The sequence below is a fragment of the Lissotriton vulgaris genome, chromosome 6 (genome assembly GCF_964263255.1).
Source record: "Lissotriton vulgaris chromosome 6, aLisVul1.2, whole genome shotgun sequence".
Classification (NCBI taxonomy): domain Eukaryota; kingdom Metazoa; phylum Chordata; class Amphibia; order Caudata; family Salamandridae; genus Lissotriton; species Lissotriton vulgaris.
In genome coordinates this window covers 259,893,674-259,915,826 of record NC_141694.1, presented here as the reverse complement: position 1 = coordinate 259,915,826, position 22,153 = coordinate 259,893,674, and positions in this window count along the sequence as shown.

Genomic DNA, 22,153 nt, shown 5'->3' with positions numbered 1-22,153 from the left:
CAACCTAAGAGCATGTAATGGTAGATTGGATCCGGACAAGCCATCTAACTTCACTTATAACAAAGGGAACTCAAAGTCACTCATTGATTTTGTATTGATTACTATCAACTTATGGTATTTGCTGTTGACTTTTTCTGTTGTGAACAGACCAGAAAGCGATCACTTCCCCCTTGAGTTAGGGCTACTTCCTACACTATTCCAACCATCAGATAGTGGTACAGAACCAAATAATGATGTGGGTGAGGTTGAAGTTTCTAATAATAGGAGAGCAATAAAGTGGCCGCATATCCTGGCAAAAGAGGACACACTCATAGGTATCTACAATATCTTTTCAAAAACTATCTCCTCATATAATAAGTTGGTTATGGGATCCCACGAAGTGCTTAAAATGCACTATCAATTAATAGAAGAGTAAACCCTGTAGTTGCAGGGTTTACTCTTGAGTAAACCCTGCAACTACAGGGACAGTAAAATTAAACGGCAATTGGAACTGGAGACACCATGGTATAACAACCAGTGTCGCCTAGCCAAAGGTAATCTTATTAAGGCCGTAAAATCTAAAGACCAAAAGAAGGTTAAAGAGTGTAGAACTGAATATAATAACCTTCTCTCGAGAGCGAAAAAAGAGTGGGACGATTCAATTTGGGATGACCTCTTAAATGCTGCCAGGATGCATGATCAATGCACCTTTTGGAGCCTAATATCCAAAAACAATAAAACAGGGAGCTCCAATAGAGACTTTTTTTTAGATGGAAAAATTTGGTATGATCACTTTTCAAAATTATATGACGCTACTGAGATGCCCTCTGTGGATTCTTGCTTTGGCTCCAGTTCTTCTCACTTTAAGCCGGAAAAATTTACCACAGACGAAACATTGTGTGCTATTAAGGCAGTTAAGGCAGGTAAGGCGCCGGGACCGGATAAACTACCGGGTGACTTATTTATTCATAATATAGAAGTATGGTGCCCCTACATAAACTTTTTGTGCAATTCTATTTTGCTAGGCACTCCGATCCCCGAATCATGGAAGGGGGCGGAAATAGTAACCATTTACAAAAAGGGAGACCGTTACAACCCTGGCAATTACAGACCTATAAGTTTAATAGATATATTACAAAAAATCTTTGCCAGACACATTTTAAATCCCCTTTTAGATTGGATTGAGGAAACTAAAATCCTCTCAAAATACCAAGCAGGTTTTAGAATTAGGACAAGTACTGTAGATCAGGTACATAGGTTCGTGTGTATCTGTTGGAAGTATGTCCAAATTAAGAAGTGCAGTATATACGTTGCGTTTATGGATCTACGCTCAGCGTTCGACCTGGTCCCCCGCTCACTGTTATGGAATACCTTAGGGCAAATGGGTGTCCCCGATGAATTACTGTCTAACCTCATAAAACTCCACACAGACAATTTCGCAAAAATAAGATGGGGAAGAAATGGTGAACTCACTCAAGCTATCCCAGTTAGACGGGGGGTGCGTCAAGGGTGCGTGCTGGCCCCGACCCTTTTTTCTTTATTCGTAAATGATATCCCCCCTTTTTTGGCACAGTGTAACCACGACTCCCCCAAATTGTGTAATGAGGCAGTCACAGCGCTGCTCTTTGCAGACGACACTATTATAATATCTCAAACTCCCAAAGGTTTACAAAATTTAGTAAATCAATTTGATAGTTATTGTGAAAAGAAGGGGTTAGAAATCAATTCAAGTAAAACCAAATACATGGCCATTAACCCCCCAAAATCTTTTAAGAAAAATTTGGCCTTAAATAATACAAAACTTGAATATGTGGAATCATTTGATTACCTGGGCATCAGGTTTGATAGTAAAATGTCTTGGTCAAATCAGCTAGAAAAAAGTAGATTGATATTAAAACAGAACTCCATTTCCCATTCTGAAAATCCATGGAAGGAGTACTTCAAAAGCTATAACACCTGCGATTGAAGTGTTTAAAGCTAAAGGTCAATCTGCGGCCCTATACGGTGCCGAGATTTGGGGGCCGTATGTTAACCAAACATTCCATACTGTGGAGAATACGTTCTGCAGGAGTTTGTTAAGGCTACCAATACGAACACCTTTAGCACCTGTTTTTCTAGACATAAATTTTAAACGTACAGACTATCTATGCTGGTTGAGGCCACTGATTTACTGGGTAAGAATATGGACAACCCCGGAACTCGCAGACTATAGAGCGGGTCTGCTGGAAATCATGGAACTGGATACTTACAATTCAATTCAGTGACATATATCTGCATGGCTCACTAAATTGGGCCTCTCACATTTTTGGAAAAACCCAACATCCATGCAACCTAATTGTAAAGATCAGGTAAAATCTGCCTTTTGGTATTACATGAACTCTAACATACATGATCGTGTCACAGGTTCATTATCAATCAAGTTTCTGCAATTTAAGGACATCCCCATATTTGAGCAATTTATGGACGTGGTGGAACCACCCCTGGCTAAAACCGTGTATATCCAATTTAGGTACGGGGTTCTCCAAATAAATGCCAATACGTCCCGGTGGGGGAATCCATATCCCAACAGAGATGATACACTTTGTAAACTGTGCGACTTGAAGCAAAGGGAAGATGAGGCACACATCCTCTTTTTTTGTCCATTGTATAAAGCTCAACGTACAAAATGGATCAAACCCCTCTGTAAAAATCTGGGTATACGCTCATATAAAGAGGCAGAAAGATTACTCAGATCCTCGACTACTAGTCTGATAACTTTTGGAGTCAGTCGATTCCTTTTCAGTATCTGCTTGATAAGGAAAAAGTATGGTTTTAAAACATAGATACTAAGTTTTTTAATTCTGGCTTTTAATTATTTAAAAATTTTTATATAAGTGTTTTTAACATGAGGTCTGTAAACCCCCTTGAACGTAAAATGTATATGTCTCTCTTATGAATTAACTAATGTGAATTGTAAATAATTAGGACCTTGTATGAGGATTGTACAACAACTTGCACTTTATTTCTTCTAATTAGATGTAATTTTGTTTTATGTAAAATGTATTTTTCTTGCTGGCTTCATGGCAAATTGCCGAATAAAAGCTTTTGAATTACACTACAGCTATCACTCGCGTAGTAACAGGTGTGAGTCGCCCAGCATAGTGCATCAATCAATGGGCATAGTCACTGGTGCCTGTGGCCAACAAAATGTATTGGTGAACATACCTAGTGATGGGTGTCAACTGTTTTTGTCAAGTGAGTCATTCAGGGTGGTGTCTTAAGCCAAACACATTGTCTGATGGAATGTAATTCATCTAGGTGTATCATTTTGCTCCCTTATTCCTTTCTATGTGCACTTTCTGTCTGCCACCTCATTTTAATTGTGTACTGTAAGGTGGCTGACTTAAAAAACAGGGCTTTGCAAAAAGTGCATTGCCTGCAAGAAGTGTGTATGCATTACAATAACAGTAATATTTGGGTTGGTCTCACTGTAAGCACTGTATTAGATATTAACCCAAAATATCTTTATAATAGAGTAAACCGTTCACTTATGAAAACACACTTCATTTTATTTATAACCAAAACAGAAAAGTGAAAAAGTAGGGACTTATTCACAACTCCCATTTTGTAGTATGTAAGCAGTGGTTTAGAGAGGTGTAAGGAGGGATTCATGGAGGGGGAATGTAACCAAACCCCCACCCATAAAAGAGTAAGCTCATTGCTATTCACAAACTACGGGGCATATTCATGAAAATTATCACGCTGTGCAGAATTCATATTTAACATTATACACTTCATTATTGTTTTTTCCCTTCAATGTGCTACCTAGCACCATGGTGCAAGGGTGCCTAGATTGTAAACAGGATTGCTTTTGTGCAGGAAGGGACACCTTCCTGCACAAAAACAATCCTCTGAGGAATTTTCCTCTTTCTATGTGTGCTGATATTTCTCCTCCTTCAGCCATCCCTTGGAAGGTGTAGCATTTTTATGCATTCCCAGGTCTACCATTAATGGTAAATCTGGGAAATGCACCAAAATCCCTGGATGGATGTGTGGGAACACCCATGTTCCACACGTGGAACGCCTGCCAGGGGCAGAGAAACACAATGTAGAGATTTGTGCTGCATTGCATTACTATAGATTTATCAAGCCACTCAGGGCCAAGCAAGGTGGCCTTACGTGGCCTGATAAATCTAACGTAGGCGTTGCTTTGCTCAGCACCCTGTCGCATGGCGCGAGGGCTATGTAACACTTTGTTAAATATGGCCCTAAATTTCTTAAGTTGCTAAGGCCCAAAAGGCCACAAAATAGTCATCAGCTAAGACTTGGAGTTACTCTAGGAGAACACATGGCCAATCAATATACTGCAACAGACATAGAAAATAATGAAAATATAAATCTACTTTAATGTTAAAAAAATTATATATATATTTGTGTATATATATATTCACTGAAAAAACCATAGGTTTCAGTCCTTATATAGTTAGGAATTAGCATTTAAAAAACCTTTAAAATTCACTCAAAAACCTATAAGTTTTACGGGTGTTATAGTTAGCTGGACATTTCACTCATACAAAACCATTGAAATTGCTCCTATAAAGTTAGCTGTACTAACTATATTTCGCGCACCCGCAATCCCCTGCTGATGATGTCACATATTAAATCATTCATGAAATGGTCAGTGACATCACTGATGACATCTCAAATGACATCACTGATGACATCACTGATGACATCATCCAGTGATTGTGATTTGCTTTGTTATTTAATTATGCATTATATATATAGCAATTTGCATTGAAGAATGAGTGGATATATAAAAATAAATATTTGGATGGAGGATTTAGTAAGCAGTGTAATTGACTGTTTACTTGACCAATTTATAGTGTCTCACTAAATATAGTGGATAGTGACTAAACTGTGTGAATATCTGCATCACTTTGTCAGTTGTTGTGTAAACTGGTTCTCCAGGTGGTTACTAGCTATGTGAAAGTCTATATTAGTTATTGATTAGTTAACTGAGTATTTGTATGGGAGAGTGAATGTGTGTGTGGTTCGATGGGGGGTGTGTGACTGCCCAAAGATGTGTGAATAGTTGATTTACTAGATATCTGAAGTTAAAACTACATGTTCTAACAGTTGTTTTGGTGAGTGAATATCTTTATGGGTGTGGTGATAAGCAAATATATTTCTCAATGGTACATGTCCAACAAACTAGAAAAATAAAAGGCAGTGTATGTGTCAGTTGTTGTATATACATAAGTATACATTAGACTCAATGATTGTGTGAGTGACTGTATGGATAACTGTATACTTGTAATAATGATCGTATATGTCACTAAGTATGACTTACTATCTAAATGAATAGACAAAGTTGTGTTTGTATAAGTGTGTAGCTAAGTACATATGTTAGTATGATCCATTGTTTGCATAAGTGAGTAGGATGACTTCATATGCGAATAGGATGTGTGCTGGTGTGTAATGTCGATATAGGTGTATAAGTATTTTTGATAGCGTTCTATTCTTCATTGACAGCATGTATGAGTGAATCTACAGGTAAGTGATTAGATGTGTGTATACATCTATGAATCACTGAGTGGGTTTTTAGATACTTGTATTGCTGTGACAATGGATTCAAATATAATACTCTGCATTTTACAAAGAGTGAGGAAAGATTTTACTAGTGTTTGAAAAGGTGTATGTGATTGTCACGTGGATGATGTCATCAGTGATGTCTTCAGTGATGTCATTTGAGATGTCATCAGTGATGTCACTGACCATGTCATGAATGATGTAATATGTGACATCATCAGCAGTGGATTGCGGGTGCGCGAAATATACTTAGTACAACTAACTATATAGGAGCAATTTCAATGGTTTTGTAACACCCCTAAAACTTATAGGTTTTTGAGTAAATTTTAAAAGTTTTTTATATGCTAATTCCTAACTATATAAGGCCTGAAACCTATGGTTTTTTCAGTGAATTTCAAAGGTTTTTAAAATGCTAATTCCTAACTATATAAGGCCTGAAACCTATGTTTTTTCAGTGAATTTGCAAGGGTTTTTAAATGCTAATTCCTAACTATATAAGGCCTGAAACCTATGTTTTTTTTGTGAATTTCAAAGGTTTTTTTAAAGCTAGTTCTTAACTATATAAAACCTGAAAGCCCACCAGGAATCTCCAGTATGCGCCAGGGGACTGCATTGGAGAGAGGTGGAGATAGGTGTAATGAAGCCACGCCCCTTTTTACACCTTTCTGCAACGCAGCCCCCGGGCGTGTTTGCAGAGGGGGAACCAATTCCCCTTGCATACTGGGGGTCCCTGGGGCCCAACTAGCCCACTGTGAACCTGCAGTATGCACCAGGGTGCTGCATTGCAGAGAGGTGTAATGGGGCCACACCCTTTTTTACACCTCTCTGCAACGCAGCCCCCGTGCATGTTTGAAGAGAGGGAACTAATTCCCCTTGCATACTGGGGGCCCCTGGGGGCCAACTAGCCCACCTGGAACCTCCAGTATGCACCAGGGGGCTGCAGTGCACAGAGGTGTAATGAGGCTATGCCCCTTGTTACACCTCTCTGCAACGCAGCCCCCCTGGCGCATTTGCAGAGGGGGAACTAATTCCCCTTGCATACTGGGGGTCCCTGGCAGCCAACTAGCTCACCAGGATCCTTCAGTATGCGCCAGGGGGCTGCATTGCACCGAGGTGTAATGAGGCTATGCCCCTTTTTACACCCCTCTGCAACGCAGCCCACTGGCGCGTTTGCAGAGGGGGAACTAATTCCCCTTGCATACTGGGGGTCCCTGGGAGCCAACTAGCCCACCAGGATCCTCCAGTATGCTCCAGGGGGCTGCATTGCGCAGAGGTGTAATGAGACTATGCCCCTTTTTACACCTCTCTGCAACGCAGCCCACTGGCGCGTTTGCAGAGGGGGAACTAATTCCCCTTGCATACTGGGGCCCCCTGGGGACCAACTAGCCCACCTGGAAGCTCCAGTATGCGCCAGGGGGCTGCATTGCACAGAGGTGAATTGAGGCTATGCCCCTTGTTACACCTCTCTGCAACGCAGCCCCCCTGGCGCGTTTGCAGAGGGGGAACTAATTCCCCTTGCATACTGGGGGTCCCTGTGGGCCAACTATCCCACCAGGATCCTCCAGTATGCGCCAGGGGGCTGCATTGTAGAGAGGTGTAATGAGGCCACACCCTTTTTTACACCTCTCTGCAAAGCAGCCCCCGTACATGTTTGAAGAGGGGGAACTAATACCCCGTGCATACTTGGGGTTCCTGGGTACCACCTTAGCAGGCCTAGGGGGTCAGGGTGTTTCTATCCTGCCCCCTTTTTGTGTTCTACACATTTGTTTTTCTGCTTTCTTTTGCCTCAGTCTAATGAGCACAAGATGGCTGCCAACACTTCCTGGTTTGGAGTGTTAACAGCCAATAAGCATGCAGCTTTCCTGGAAAGGTATGCGCACGGTCCGAATACCATACGCGTACGTACGTGGACCCGTGCTCACTCGGTACGTGCACCCCACGATTTTTCGAATTTTGAAAAAAAAAAATTTGCCTTGGGGGGTCCTAGTGGGACCCCCTGAGGAGGCCTAGGAGGTCAGGGTGCTTCTACCCTGCCCCCTTTTTGAGTTCTACACATTTGTTTTTCTGCTTTCTTGTGCCTTAGTCTACCAAGGCACAAGATGGCGGCCAACAATTTCTGTTTTGGAGTGTTGACAGACATTAGCAGCCAATCAGCATGCAGCTCGCGCACGCGAATGTCGGCACACATATATATGAATATATATATATATATATTATAGTTAGCTGGACATTTTACTCATACAAAACCATTGAACTTCCCCATTATAGTTAGTTGTACTCACTATAACTTGCGTGCCCGCAATCCACTGCTGATGATGTCACATATTACATCATTCATGACATCACTGATGATATCACTGATGACATCTCAAATGACATCACTGATGACATCATCCAGTGAATGTGGTTTGCTTTGATATTTTAATATGTATTATAAATACACTACTTGGCATTGAAGAATGAGTGGATATATAAATATAAATGTGTAGATGGTGGATTGAGTAACAGTGTCATTGATTGTTTCCTGACTAATTTGTAGTCTCACCTTATATAATGTGTAGTTACTAAACTGTGTGAAAGTATTTATAGCTTTGCCTTAATTGCTATGTTAAAGACTATATTTGCTATTGGTTTCTTAACTGAGTATTTGTATGGGTAAATGAATGTCTATGTGGTTTGGTGGGGGGTGTGTGATTGCCAACAAATGTGTGAATAGTTAATTCAGTAGGTATATGAGGTTAAGACTACATGTTATAACAGTTGTTTCAGTGAGTGTATATGTTTATGGGTGTGGTGGTGATGAAATATTTCTCTCAATGGTACATCTCCATTAAACTTGAAAAAAAGGCAGTGTATGTGACAGTTATATCTAATTAAGAGTGTCTAAGACTTAATGATTGTTTGAGTCACTATATGGATAACTGGATACTTGTAATAGTGATTTTATAACACACTAAGTGTGAGTTACCATCTATATAAATAGATGAAGTGGTGTTTGTAAAAGTGTGTAGGTGAGTAAATGTAAGTATAATCAATTGTTTGCATAAGTCAGAAGGATGTCTTTATAAGTGAATACAATGTGTGCTGGTGTGTAATGTTGAAATAGGCGTATAAGTATATTTCATAGTGTACTGTTGAATATTCACTGCATATAACACTGAATCTATAGGTAAGAGTTTAGATGTGCGTATAGTTCTATCAATAACTGAGTGGGTGTTTAGAAATTTCTATTGAAGTGTCAATGGTTTCAAATATGTCACTTTCTATTTTTACAGTGAGTGATGAAAGATTATACTAGTGTGTAATGAGGTGTATTTGATTGTCACATGGATGATGTCATCAGTGATGTCATCAGTGATGTCATTTGAGATGTCATCAGTGATGTCATCAGTGATGTCACTGACCATGTCATGAATGATGCACTTTTTGTGACGTTCTGGTGGTGCAGAAGACTGAGTGATATTTATCAGGCAGGACTAAGCCACTTTTTGTGGCGTAATCCTGCCTGATTAATATCAGTCCCTTTAACGCAGTGTCCTGCGTTAAAGGGGTGTGCAATGGGTGTTGCTGGGGGCGTTCCCAGCAGCATCCATGGACTTGAGTAATTTATAGCATCCTCAAAGTCAGTCTTTCAAAAATTCCAAAGTATAAGACATGATAATTCAAATCTAAATGTTTCTCAAGAAAAGTCATAAACCGTGTCCGTGGGTCATATCTGCCCAAATGCCGATATTCCGAACGATTGAAAATTACTTTTCTTGAGAAACATTTGGATTTGGATTATCAAGTCCTTTACTTTGGAATTTTTGAAAGACTGACTTTGAGGATGCTATAAATTACTCAAGTCTGCCCGAATTGTGTGGGTAAAATTGATACCTAGTCACTTTCAATAAGAATGTACTTATGTCTCGTCTAACATTTGGAAGAAATATCTAGTTACATTACAACAGAATACCGACATAACATGAAGGAAATAAGAACGCCCTGAAGAAGTTCTGTTGTACAGAACGAAACGCGTCGGCTGGCTGTGGTACATAAATTTAAGGAAAATAAAAGCATTTGAATATACACCAAGATTCAGCGCTTCAATAAGGACTCTAAATGATATGATTTGATCAGACTTGTTGTGCAAGTGGTGCTGTGCCAAACTTTGGAATATTCTCCACTACTCTCTACTACTCACTCTCTACTACTCCACTACTCTCTAATACTCACTCTCTACTACTCATTCTCTACTACTCTACTACTCTCTACTACTCTCTCTCTACTACTCACTTCCTACTACTCACTACCTACTACTCTCTACACTTCCTACTACTCACTATCCACTACTCTGTACTACTCACTCTCTACTACTCTCCACTCTCTACTACTCACTCTCTACTACTCTCTCTCTACTACTCACTCTCTACTACTCTCTCTCTACTACTCACACTTTACTACTCACTCTCTACTACTCACTCTCTACTTCTCACTCTCTACTACTCTCTACGACTCACTCTCTACTACTTTTTCTCTCTACTACTCTCTACTACTCACTCTACTACTCACTCTCTACTACTCTCTACTATTCTCTCTCTCTGCTACTCACTCTCTACTACTCACTCTCTACTACTCTCTACTACTCACTCTCTACTACTCACTCTCTACTACTCACTCTTTACTACTCTCTACTACTCACTCTCTACTGCTCCCTACTGCTCCCTACTACTCACTCTACTACTTACTCTCTACTATTCTCTACTACTCACTCTACTATTCACTCTACTACTCTGTACTACTCACTCTCTGCTACTCTCTCTACTGCTCCCTACTACTCTCTACTACTCACTCTCTACTCTCTTCTACTCACTCTCTACTCTCTACCTCTCTACCTCTCTCTACTACTCTCTCTACTAGTCTCTATCTCTACCTCTACCTCTTCCTCTCTACCTCTGCACCTCTACCTTTGCACCTCTACCTCTGCACCTCTCTCTACACGCACACATATATATATGCATATATATGCATATGCATTTATATATATATGTATGTATATATATATACATACATATATAAACATATATAATCTGCATATCTATATAAATATAAATATAAATGCATGCATACATATACATATATGCATACATGAAAAACACTATTAAAAGCAAAGCTAAAAAGCCACCTCATTACAAACAGAATGGCTTTAACTTAAACGAGGGCGAGATGTATTGCATTTTCAGTGCTTGTTTACTTTGGTTCCATCAAGAAGGCATTCAGATGTGTCACACATTTGCCATAAATTCTGAATGTTAGCACTCTAGTTGCTCATTAGATCACTGTAGTAAAGCTACTGCTGCTGGTATTCAAAGTGCATGTTTCAGTCTGCATGTCAGAATTATTTTAATGAAATAGAAGAGGATTTGAGAAGTCACTCAAAATGTGCCCTAATTTTTCTTTCTGAAGCACTAATCATAATTTCTATGGCAAAATGGACCCCCTCATTTTGTTCCTTTTTAAATTAAATGTTTTCAGACTTAGCACTTCATTCCAATCAAGATGGCTTCTGGTGTGCCATACTTTTGTCATAAGTAAGACTGTTAGCGCTCGAGTTGTTCTTTAGAACACTCTGGGACATTCTGTCATTGGGCTATACTTGGGCTACATCTGGGTGATATTTGGGCTACATTTGGGCTCTTTTGTCTCTGGTGGCCATCTTGGGAGACTGCATGTCAGCATTTTTTAATGAAATAGAAGAGGATTTGAGAAGTCACTCAAAATGTGCCCTAATATTTCTTCCTGCAGCACTAATCATACTTTCTATGGCAAAATATACCCCCTCATTTTGTTCCTTTTTAAATTAAATGTTTTAAGAGTTACCACTTTATTCCAATCAAGATGTCTTCAGATGTGCCATATCTTTGTAATAAGTAGGACTGTTAGCGCTCTAGTTGTTCTTTAGAACACTCTAGGAGGCTGCAGTAGAACACAAAGGAATCAACTGACAGTCTCTGTCCTTGTTGGATGTATATGTTTTACTGAGAATGTCAGACTTCATTCTCACATGACTGAGAAAGATAATATGAATTTACAGAAAATATGCTTTCAGTTTAACTTATAGATCCCCTTCCAAACCACTGTGGGAAAAGCATGAGATAATAGTTTTCTTTCAAACATGATTCATGATATCCCAGCAGAAGGCTTTTTCACATGGTAAAATCACCTTAGAACACACCACAATTCCTAAAATGAGTATGGTACCATCAACAAATGGTTTATAATGTAACTAAAGTCCTAAAACCTTCTATTAACTGCAATGCTTTTTAATGAGGTGCTATCATGTATATTGGTCCCAAGATGGCTGCCAACACTTCTTGGATGAATTGCTGACAGCCAATCAGATCTCACGATGAGATGTGTGGTTAGGCTCCGCCCAGATATATATATTTTTTTCCTTTTAATTTTCTCAGGAACTACTGGAGGGATTTACACCATTTAAGCAAAAGCGTGATCTGCGTATCAGACTCTACAATTTTGCCAAATTTCTAGTGATTCCGTTCAGCCGTTATGGCTGTAGCCGTGTCTAATCGTCCTATGGAAAATAACATGGGGAAAACACGTTTTGGGACCCCCCTTTTTTCTCAGCCCCCAATTCACGAATCCCCCCAAAACTTTCAGGGCAGGAGCGGAGCAGAGCGGGCCATCTTCTTTGAGAAATTCGCAAAGATTCATCAACTAGTGCTAAAGTTATTCCCAATAGAATGTTGCGGATTTCCTATGGAAACTAGGTCCTAACTATATATACCTACTGGCGACCGCCAGTAGGTAATATATATGTATATATATATATATAAATATATATATATATATATGGTTAAAACCTATTTCATTTTAAACAATGTCATTATCTTTTTAAATTAAAAAAGCAAATGTAATATTCTTTTTTTTAAATGTCTACACTAATGTTACTTAATCCTACACATAACATGTAATAATTCATACATTTTATTTTATATGGGATTTTTTTAAATAAATATTATTTTAATTTACTTTAATGGATATAAATTAAATATTTCAAAACTAAGCTCATAGAGAAGCTAATTTGTTATCTACTATATTTACTATAAATATATAAATTCATTTATATGAATATTTAATATGAAAATAGTTTCTCTTAATAATTAAAAAAATAAACTTTTTACATTTTCCCTACACTTTATCTTAAAGAGATCTCCGCCCCATGGTGAAGTCCTGTGCTTACATGAGAAAAGTTACTAATATTAACTTCGCTTTTATATATATATATATGTCAACACTTTGTAGTACCTTTAGACTCAGAAATGGTGATTAGCCAGAAGTACTACCTTCACTAAAGTGTGTAAAAGAAAATTTGAAAGTGGATATTCACTTCTTTTAATCACTTGGTCAATGCAAAAATGTGTGCAGTTAAAATCAAATAACTTTAGGCATGTAGTTACCCTAAACTATCTAATGCAATTTGAACTAAATTCTGAAATATCTTAAGCCTCAGCCTTCTACTACCAGAGGCAGCCCAAAACATAAGAATGAAAATCACTGTTTTGTATTGAACCGGTTGATAGGCCTAATTAATGTCACAATGACAAAATGCGTTTTTTCTTGTCATTGAGAGGCACAATTAGTGTAAAAAATTATCAAAACGAAAGATCTCCGTTTTGCCGAACCCAACAAGCATTCACAGAGTAAGAAGTTCCCTTGTCACAATCTGTCAAGACTAAGAAAAACAAAATTGGCAGATAGTTTTTGGTATTTATTGCAGCTGAGGATAATCTGCTGGGGGAAATGGAAGCACACCACATTGATTCAGAATGTGCTGAGATGGAGGAAAGAACAGAAAATGAACATATCTGTGGCACCTGCAGCTGTCTTAGGAATGTCTCTTGAGGTAGGTGTTTTTTTGGCTCACATGGGCGTAGACTGAAGCTCCAGGTGCAAGTTAGTAAGCAGTGTAACTTTGAAGAGGAACTGGCGTATTACATTTCACCCTTTGAATCACCAGTGATCAGTTCTGATAACATAAGGAAAGAGTTACTATTACTGCTAGGAAGAGTCATTTTTGATTCATAGAAGGAAACCTATGATGGAGCATCATGGAAGTGTTATCTTTCCATCCCTGAACAGATGTTAAATTTCAGAAAACATACATACTAGTTATTCATATTAAAATTCATGTTTAACAAATGTAAAAATGATTTACTGCATGTATTCAAATTCTGAATCCTCGGTTTTAACATACTACAACAGTATGGGATTGACTCTTAAGCACAGTGCACAGAAAAAGGTGATGTGAACTCAAGAACACAGCAACAATTAACTGTGTCCACCGGCCATATATCCTGCACAGCATATTTTTGTGAGCTTTGCATCATGCTTGCACCATGGAACATGGTACATGTGTGACGTAAACCTGTAAGTCCTGTATTTTAGCCCCTTCTATGCTCATGACGAGCTCAGCTCATCATACGAGCTCAGCTCGTCATGACCACACCCGTTTTTATTGCGGTCCAGCACAGCAGGGGAAAATCTCTAGCAGCGATGGTGTTAAGCCATGCAAAGCCACTTTGCATAGTTTTGAATGGCTCCAAAAATATGGCATAATGCAAGGAAGCGCGATCGCTACGTTGCATTACTCTGCACAAAGGAGGCATTCCATGGGCGTTTCCATGCAACTCCCATGGTTTTTAATTCATTCCCAGATTTACCAAATGTGTTAAACATGGGAATGCGCCAAAAATATGCGCCTCTCCAACGAGGAGAGATCTCTTTATTTTTCCTTGTTACTTCCTCTTTCTGCATTCTGCAGCACACATGGAAAGAGGAAAATGCCTCTTAGGATTTTTGTTTGTGGAAGAAGTTGTCCTTTCCTGCACGAAAACAATCCTGCATGCAACACAGGCAACACAGGCACACAGGCAATACAGGCACAGTGCAAGTGTGCCTGCATTGGCGGTGGTGGTCTATTGTGCACCACCGTGGGGAGAAAGGACAGGAATGCGCTGTATGCATTGAATTTTCCCTATGGCACAGGGCAGCACAGCAAGGTGACTTGCTGCACTGCCCTTCACCACAGTTTTCAGACATGTTCCTAAGGGCATGACTCACAAACTGCATTTTGTAGTGCTTAAAGTAGGACTACAGTAATCCTACCTACTCACTGAAAATGCAATTCACAAATCTATGGGTGGAAATCTCCACCTCCACCTTTCCTATCTTTTCCATGGGGATATTCTCACTCATGTAAGTTACTATTTAGTAGTAAATATGGGAGTCACAGGGGAAATGGCTGGTAAATTCGGAATACTTACTACTAAATAGGAGTGGTTTAAGGAGGACAGGCATCTTCACACAAATTGCACTTCTTAAGTTACTACAGCCAAACAGGACACAACACAGAAGTAAATGAACTCTAGATGAGACCCGTAATACATCTAATGCCACAAATGCCCAAACACTACTCCTGCAACACTCTCACCCAGGACATAATGTTAAAATAAAAAAAATCTAAAATATACAAATGTAATTTTTATTTTTGTTACGTTTGCCACACTTGGCATACAGCTTGATTATCTTAAAGTACATGTAGTCTACATCAATTCAGAAACCTAACACAAAAACAAGAATAGAGAATACATCCATCTCAAATACATTGTTTTTAACTTCGTAGACTTCGTAAACTGTAACAGGACAGTCAGAACATCCTTACACTTATTTTAAACCCTACTGCTCAAAGGAGACACATTTTTCTAAGAAGGGGATTGCGTTTGCCAACCTAACTGCAATGGGAAATCTATTAAGGGGAGTACTATAATATAAGAACCCACTCTCCCCTCTAAATTTGACACCCATACTCCCATTTGTTAAAATCGACCTTCATCTTTGAGCTGAAGTGATGCAGAAAAAGGCTTTAACAGGATGGAGAACATGTCAAAGCAGGAAAGGACACAGACTTCTAGAACCAAGATCCCATGTGGGGTGAATCCCCTGGAAAAACTCAAAACTCAAAGGGACAAGACAGCAAATCTATATTTCACAAAAAGCAAACAACTAGAAATCAGTCTATAACCCACAACATATTATCAAACAGAATGCCTTAATCTCAAATTAATGTTAAACAAGAATTACCTAAAAGATATGTGCCTCTTTCCAAGTAAAATCAGATTATTTATATATATGAAGTTTAGTCACTACTCTCAGGCACCTTGAATTATATTTCACATCTAAACATAGCAGTACTAACATGGAAAAGCTTGCAAAGTACCCATGTGTGGGCCTACCTGTACTCCAGTTGCCATAGAACTCTGCAACTCAATGTTCCCGCCCATGTAGATGCAAATTAGTCTGTTGTTACATATGTTTCCATTCAGAGAGGACATGGCCAGGCAGTTTGTGCAAGGCTGTTGGGGAAGGACTACAGCAGAACTGCATACGGTTTGCTCCTGTCTGATTTCATAATGACATCTCCGATACTACCTTTCACAATTTAACATGAAAGTTAAGTCTTATCTTAGGAGAATGTACATACTTTCTTCAAATTTTAAAGGTGAATTGAGCAGCTGATAACCATTTTAGCTGACATTTTCGGAAGATTACACAGATCCCATCTCAGCAGCCAAAGCCTTATTGGTCTCCAAATTATTAAGTGCTTATATATTTATTGGTTTACAAAATACTCTATAGAACTTAGATAACGCTCCATTACTGCACTCTGTTGTGAAGGTTATGCAAGTAGGATGAATGCCAAGGTCCCAGCCCCAACGTTTGTGATAGAATCCACCTTTTCTTGCTATATCAATCTCTAGATTATTAGTGCAACGGAATGCCCAGGATTGAATAAAAGCCTAAGGTTCTAGATGGACCAGAATTTATGGATTAAAAATCACAAAGCAAGTACAAGTGAGCTTTTGCTATATCAACATGAGAGCTTTTGTATTCTCAACATGATTGTTGTGATCTTCCAGTTTCTTCAGTTCCAACATAGGGTTTATCTGATTATGGTACTGGTGGCTATGCCGCCTTTACCACATGTTTTATCACCCAGGACATTGCCACACATGATTTTACTGTGGTTGTGCTGTACCCCTAGAATCTTAAACCTCATAAACACGCCCAGGGGTTGGGTGTATCGGGATTGGCGTGAAACTCAATTTCATGAGGCGATGTATCTCAAGATAAGGCACAAAATCAGCATCTCAAAAATGTCAAATAAGAAAGGACTAGCTTAAGTGAGTTATAGCACAGGATTAGGAATTTGATGACAAATTATTACAAAATGTGAAAGGTATAATGCAGAAATAGCAAAGGACAAATACAGTAAATCAAATTTAAATGCACAAAGCCATTGCCATAAAGGCTCTCAATAATAGGAAAAGGCAGAATAGTAGACAAAATAAAAAATAAACAAAGTCCTAAATATGCAGCAAAATCAGTAAGACATCAGACAGCATCCCTAGTTTCATAGGAAAGGTCTCTGGCTCAACCCTAAATGCAAGATTTTATGTAAGAAATCTCATCCCAGAATTGTATGAAAAATGCAGAATCATTGTGAGGTGAGCAAAGAAATACTGAATTTACAATCGTCATACAGCTATGCCATTTAACCACAAACATACTACATCAATATTGAATCAGCTCCCTCTGCCTTAATGTCATTCATAGGTGTCAAAACAAACCAGTTACACAAACAACAGTGACCCATTGTGAATGAATGAATTCAACACTGCATGAAAACGGAAGAATCTTGGAAATATGTCACAATAGTGAGGGCATGAGAGTTTTCTTTGAGAATAGTGTCATTCATAAATGAAGAAACATGCCTTGTTTGATTATGTAGGTTGTCACTAGATTCGCAATTGCATCAGAGTCGCCATGCTACCCCTTGTACCACTAGCCCAAACCCAGAGGAGGGACATGTTGAAGAAGTACCTGATTTTAATGAGTGCCCCTTACCGCTGCCAGAGTCTCCTAGTATTGAAGAGATTTTGGACTCCCCGATTACAAGAAATAAATCAACTGTTACAACAAGGGCACAAAAAACAAAACAGATAAAAGGAAGCAGCCCTGTCATTATGGGTAAAAACAAAAGGGTCAGATTACTAAGAAACCGCGTGAACCACATATATTTAAACCCCCAGTAAAGAAGGGCTTGCATGAGACCACTGAGTCAACATCAGATTCAATTACTGAGAACCAAGATTGTCCATTGATAAATATAAGACCTACACAGACGCTTCAGAGTATGGAGGAACATTTTTGGTCTAAGTTGGAAGCATTGATGAATGTCCATTTAGAACCTATCTTGACTAAATTAGTTGACATTGAAAACCGATTATCATGCATAGAGAGTCAACAATATAATTACTAGTGCATTACAAGCCGAACTGAGGTCTGGGCTAAATAAGCAAATAGATAAAAATAGAAGTGGGGAAACTGCCACATCGGATCGTTTGGAGCAAAGTACAATACAACTAGGGAAGCCTAAGGGCCATAAAAGTATAAATCCTACGATTAACAACATACTACCGGGGGCAGGAAACACCCAAAATGAAGTTAGACCAAAAAAGACCTCTGTCATGGAATGTTCCCCACCCAATTCACATGTAGACAGTCCAGATTCAATACTACTTTTGCCACCCCAAGCTACACCTCCTATTTTTATTTATTTATTTTACAGACTTGTAAAGAGCATGGCTGCCCATGAGCGTCCCAGTGCTAATGATAGATCAGACAACATTGAGAAGAGAAATGGGTTTTAAGGAACAACCAAGTCTTAAGTGCCTTGCGGAAAGGAAGAAGGTTAGGCTGGGATGTCTGGAGGGAGAGCATTCCACAGCTTGGAGGCATTGTACGAAAACAGTCGGCCTCCAGAGCGGGCTTTCCTAACTCTGGGCACTGATGCCAAGTTTGAGAATGAGGATCGAAGGGTTTTGGTGGTTTTGTGAGGGGCAATAAGGTCTTTCAAGATGGGTGGTGCTTTTTTGTGTAGAATTTTATGGGTGGTGCAGAGGGCTTTAAAATGCACCCTCTCTTGGATAGGCAGCCAATGCAGTGATTTTAGGGCTGGTTTAGCCGAACAACGGCTATGTGTCCCTGTGAGAAGACGGGCAGCTGTATTTTGCATCGTCTGAAGTATAGCCAGCACCTTGTTTGGGGCCCCTAGATACAGGGCATTACCGTAGTCCAATCGGGCCATCACTAGGCCTTGAATCAGTAATTTTTGGGATTTTGCAGGGAGCAAAGGGAGGATTTTTCTAGAGGACCGTAGAAGACCATAGCAAGTTCCGGCTGTTTTCCTTGCTTGGGTGAAAAAGTTAAGACCTTCGTCCAACCAAATCCCCAAGCTCTTGATCTCATGCTTGGGGGTAGGGGGCGTACCCATACAGGGAGGCCACAAGGACTCAGGGCGGAAGTGTGACTGATTACCCAGGACCATGATCTCAGTCTTTTTACTGTTGAGCCTAAGATGTGACTTATCCATCCATATTGTTATGTCACTGATACAGGTGCAAAGGTCAGAGGGAGAATGCTCATGCTGATTCAGGGATACCACCAGCTGGGTGTCCCCCGCATAGGTTAAAAGCTTAATCCCAAATGGGGCGACAATCTTCTCGAGGGGGGACATATATACATTAAAAAGGGTCGGGCTCAGGGATGAGCCCTGAGGGACCCCGCAGTGTATAGGTGTTGACTTGGAGATGAAATTCCCATCAGTAACCTGAAAGGAACGGTCCCTCAAGAAGGATTCTAGCCAGGATAGGGCAGACCCTGAGATATTCAACTCCTTGAGCCTGTGGACCAGTGTCGAGTGGTTGACGGTGTCGAAGGCCGCACTGAGGTCCAGGAGGATCACTGCCACTGTACCTCCTGAATCAATGATCTTTCTTGCCTCTTCGACCACCGCCAACATCGCAGTCTCTGTACTCTGGACTGGTCTAAAGCCAGTTTGTGATGGTTTGAGAAGGCCATTGATTTCCAGATAGTCGGAGAGTTGGCGATTTACATATTTTTCTGCGATCTTACTGGTGCCTGGTAAGAGAGAGATTGGACGAAAGTTGCTTAGGTCCAGAGGATCTAGGTGTGGTTTTTTAATCAGTGCCTTAACAGTTGCTTTTTTCCAACTGGGTGGGAGGGTACCATGGGACAGCGAGATGTTAATAAGATTGACCATGAAAGGCAAAATGGTTGGGGCGACTGATTTTAGGATGTTAAAGGGTGCGGGGTCCAATGGGGATCCGCTTTTTATTGGTTGTACTATTGGGGATAGCGTCTCTACTGTGGTGGGGGGAACTGATTCAGCCGGGGCTCCAGAGTTTGAGATGTGGTTCTAAGTAAGTTAGGGGGTGGATGGTCCAGTGATGGTGGGGAAAGGGAGTTAAGAATTTTTTTAACCTTAGAATCGAAAAACTCGGCTAATTCATTGCACCAACTAACCGAGGGTTCCACATGGGAAGGGGGGTCGGGGACTTTTAAAAGTTGTTTAGCAATTTGAAAGGTCTCCCTAGAGGAATTAGCAGATATTGTTGTCTTTGCAAACGTATGCCCATTAACATCAGGGGAAGGGGAGGACTGGCGGTCCTTGAGAAATAAATCATTGCATCTTATAAATGCCAAGACAGGAATAAATTGTAATGTCTTGTTCTCTGAACTTATGATGGCTCGAAGGGTCCGATGGGTTGGACCAAGCAAGAAATCACTAGAGGGGGATTACATAGTTCCCCAGGATTAGTGAAAGCCATAACTTATAGGATGTTCGAACAAATCATGAAGAAATCAAAAGTTACTATCTTACAATTGGGATTCTTTTATCGTCCTCCTACATGGCAACCCAATACAACAAGAATAGAGTGCCAAAATAAAGTTCATTGACAATTACAGTGTCCACCATGGTACCACATAAATCGTTTCGGCCCATTGAGTACATTAGCCAAGGTGGATGGACTACAAATGGTGACCGCAACAAGAAAGATGCTAGTGACATGACTGTACCCCCATTACATCATGAGAACATTAATGAGTGCACATTATTTATTGACCTTTGGAAGAAGATGGAGAACCACAGTCGTTTAACAATAAAGACAATAGTCGGGTATGGATATGATAGATGTTGACCCAATGGGGGAAGGGTCTAGCAGAAGGAAACATAGCACAAGTAAACAAAGTAAACATCCAGACATAATAAGCAACCAACCTGATAGATGCACCTTCCGCTTAATCTCGTGGAATGTGGCAGGCATCTCACGAAGATTACGGGATGAGGTATGGATGAAATACAATAAAACATTCGACATCATCTGTCTCTAAAAACTTGGAGCAGAACTGACCAAAATTTGGATGGATACTGTTTGCTTGCTGTTCATTCTAAACCCTAATTGGCAGGAAGGGCAAAAGGTGGCCTAATGATCTTTATTTCGGTAAAATACAATTCACTGAAAACACATGAAATAGTGGCCTCCCCATGGTACCAATTGATATTGATTACAAATTTACTTCCTGTCCCTCTGCTCCTAATTAACTGGTATTACAACATCTTTGACACTCACACTACACTTGTTATTGACGGTCTACAGGTTCAAATAGCCAATGTGACCGGAAGCTTTTTACCCCTGTGTATTATGTGGCTAGGGGACTTTAATTGCACTACATGCCATCAAAGTGGGACAAAGGCTTGTGGTTCACTTGATATGAATGAGCAACCACTTACACACTTTAAGCACACCACACAGGGAGATGCATTGAACAACATTATTGTGGTAAACGATCTCTGCATGTTAGACATGTCAACTAGTACCCCACTGGTGCCGATACCAACTTTCCCAGGGACAGGGGGTCAAATGAGTGTAATTGATTTTGTATTGATTTCTAGTAGGTATGTTCACCTTATTGATGACTTCAGAATAGAAGTAAATCTCGCCAGTGAGCACAATCCTCTTGTTTTAATGCTGAGTTTTGTTGTTGACAGGAAGCAGTCCTCTGAACAATCGATGAAATATAACCATAATCATGGTCTTAGGTTAAAGTGGGATAGGGTTAATTCCAAAAAAATTGGTGGAAACTATTTTTAGAGCTAATCGTTCACAAGTGGAATCCTGTCTAACGAGTACCTGTGAGCCTGAATTGATAGTTCAGAATTTTGAAGCTCTTTGTGAGAGTGTGGCCACATACCTGTTTAAACCTGCTGGGAAGGGTGATACCCGGGAGTTTAAATGGTTTGATGCTGAATGCTCCGCGGCACAAACATTGTTGAAGAAGGTATTGCACGGAGTTCCCAGGGATAAGGAAATGGTAAAAATGGCAAGGAAAAATTATAAAGAAACTATTGAGAAGAGGAAATTGGAATTGAAAAAGCAAGCCTGGGATGACCTAGAAAAAACCTCTGACTTGAGGGACAGTAGATTATTCTGGGAGGTTATAAACCGTCCCTTCCTTAGTAATGAAAATAGAAGTATGATTGTCCATATAAGCGGGGATACTTGGGAGACCCACTATTCTAGGGTTTTTAACCCGAAGGGTGCCTCCTTGACAAAAGAAGGTGAGAACAAAATTGTTTTTAATATTGAATCTGCACATCAACTTAGTCTCTCACTTTCTC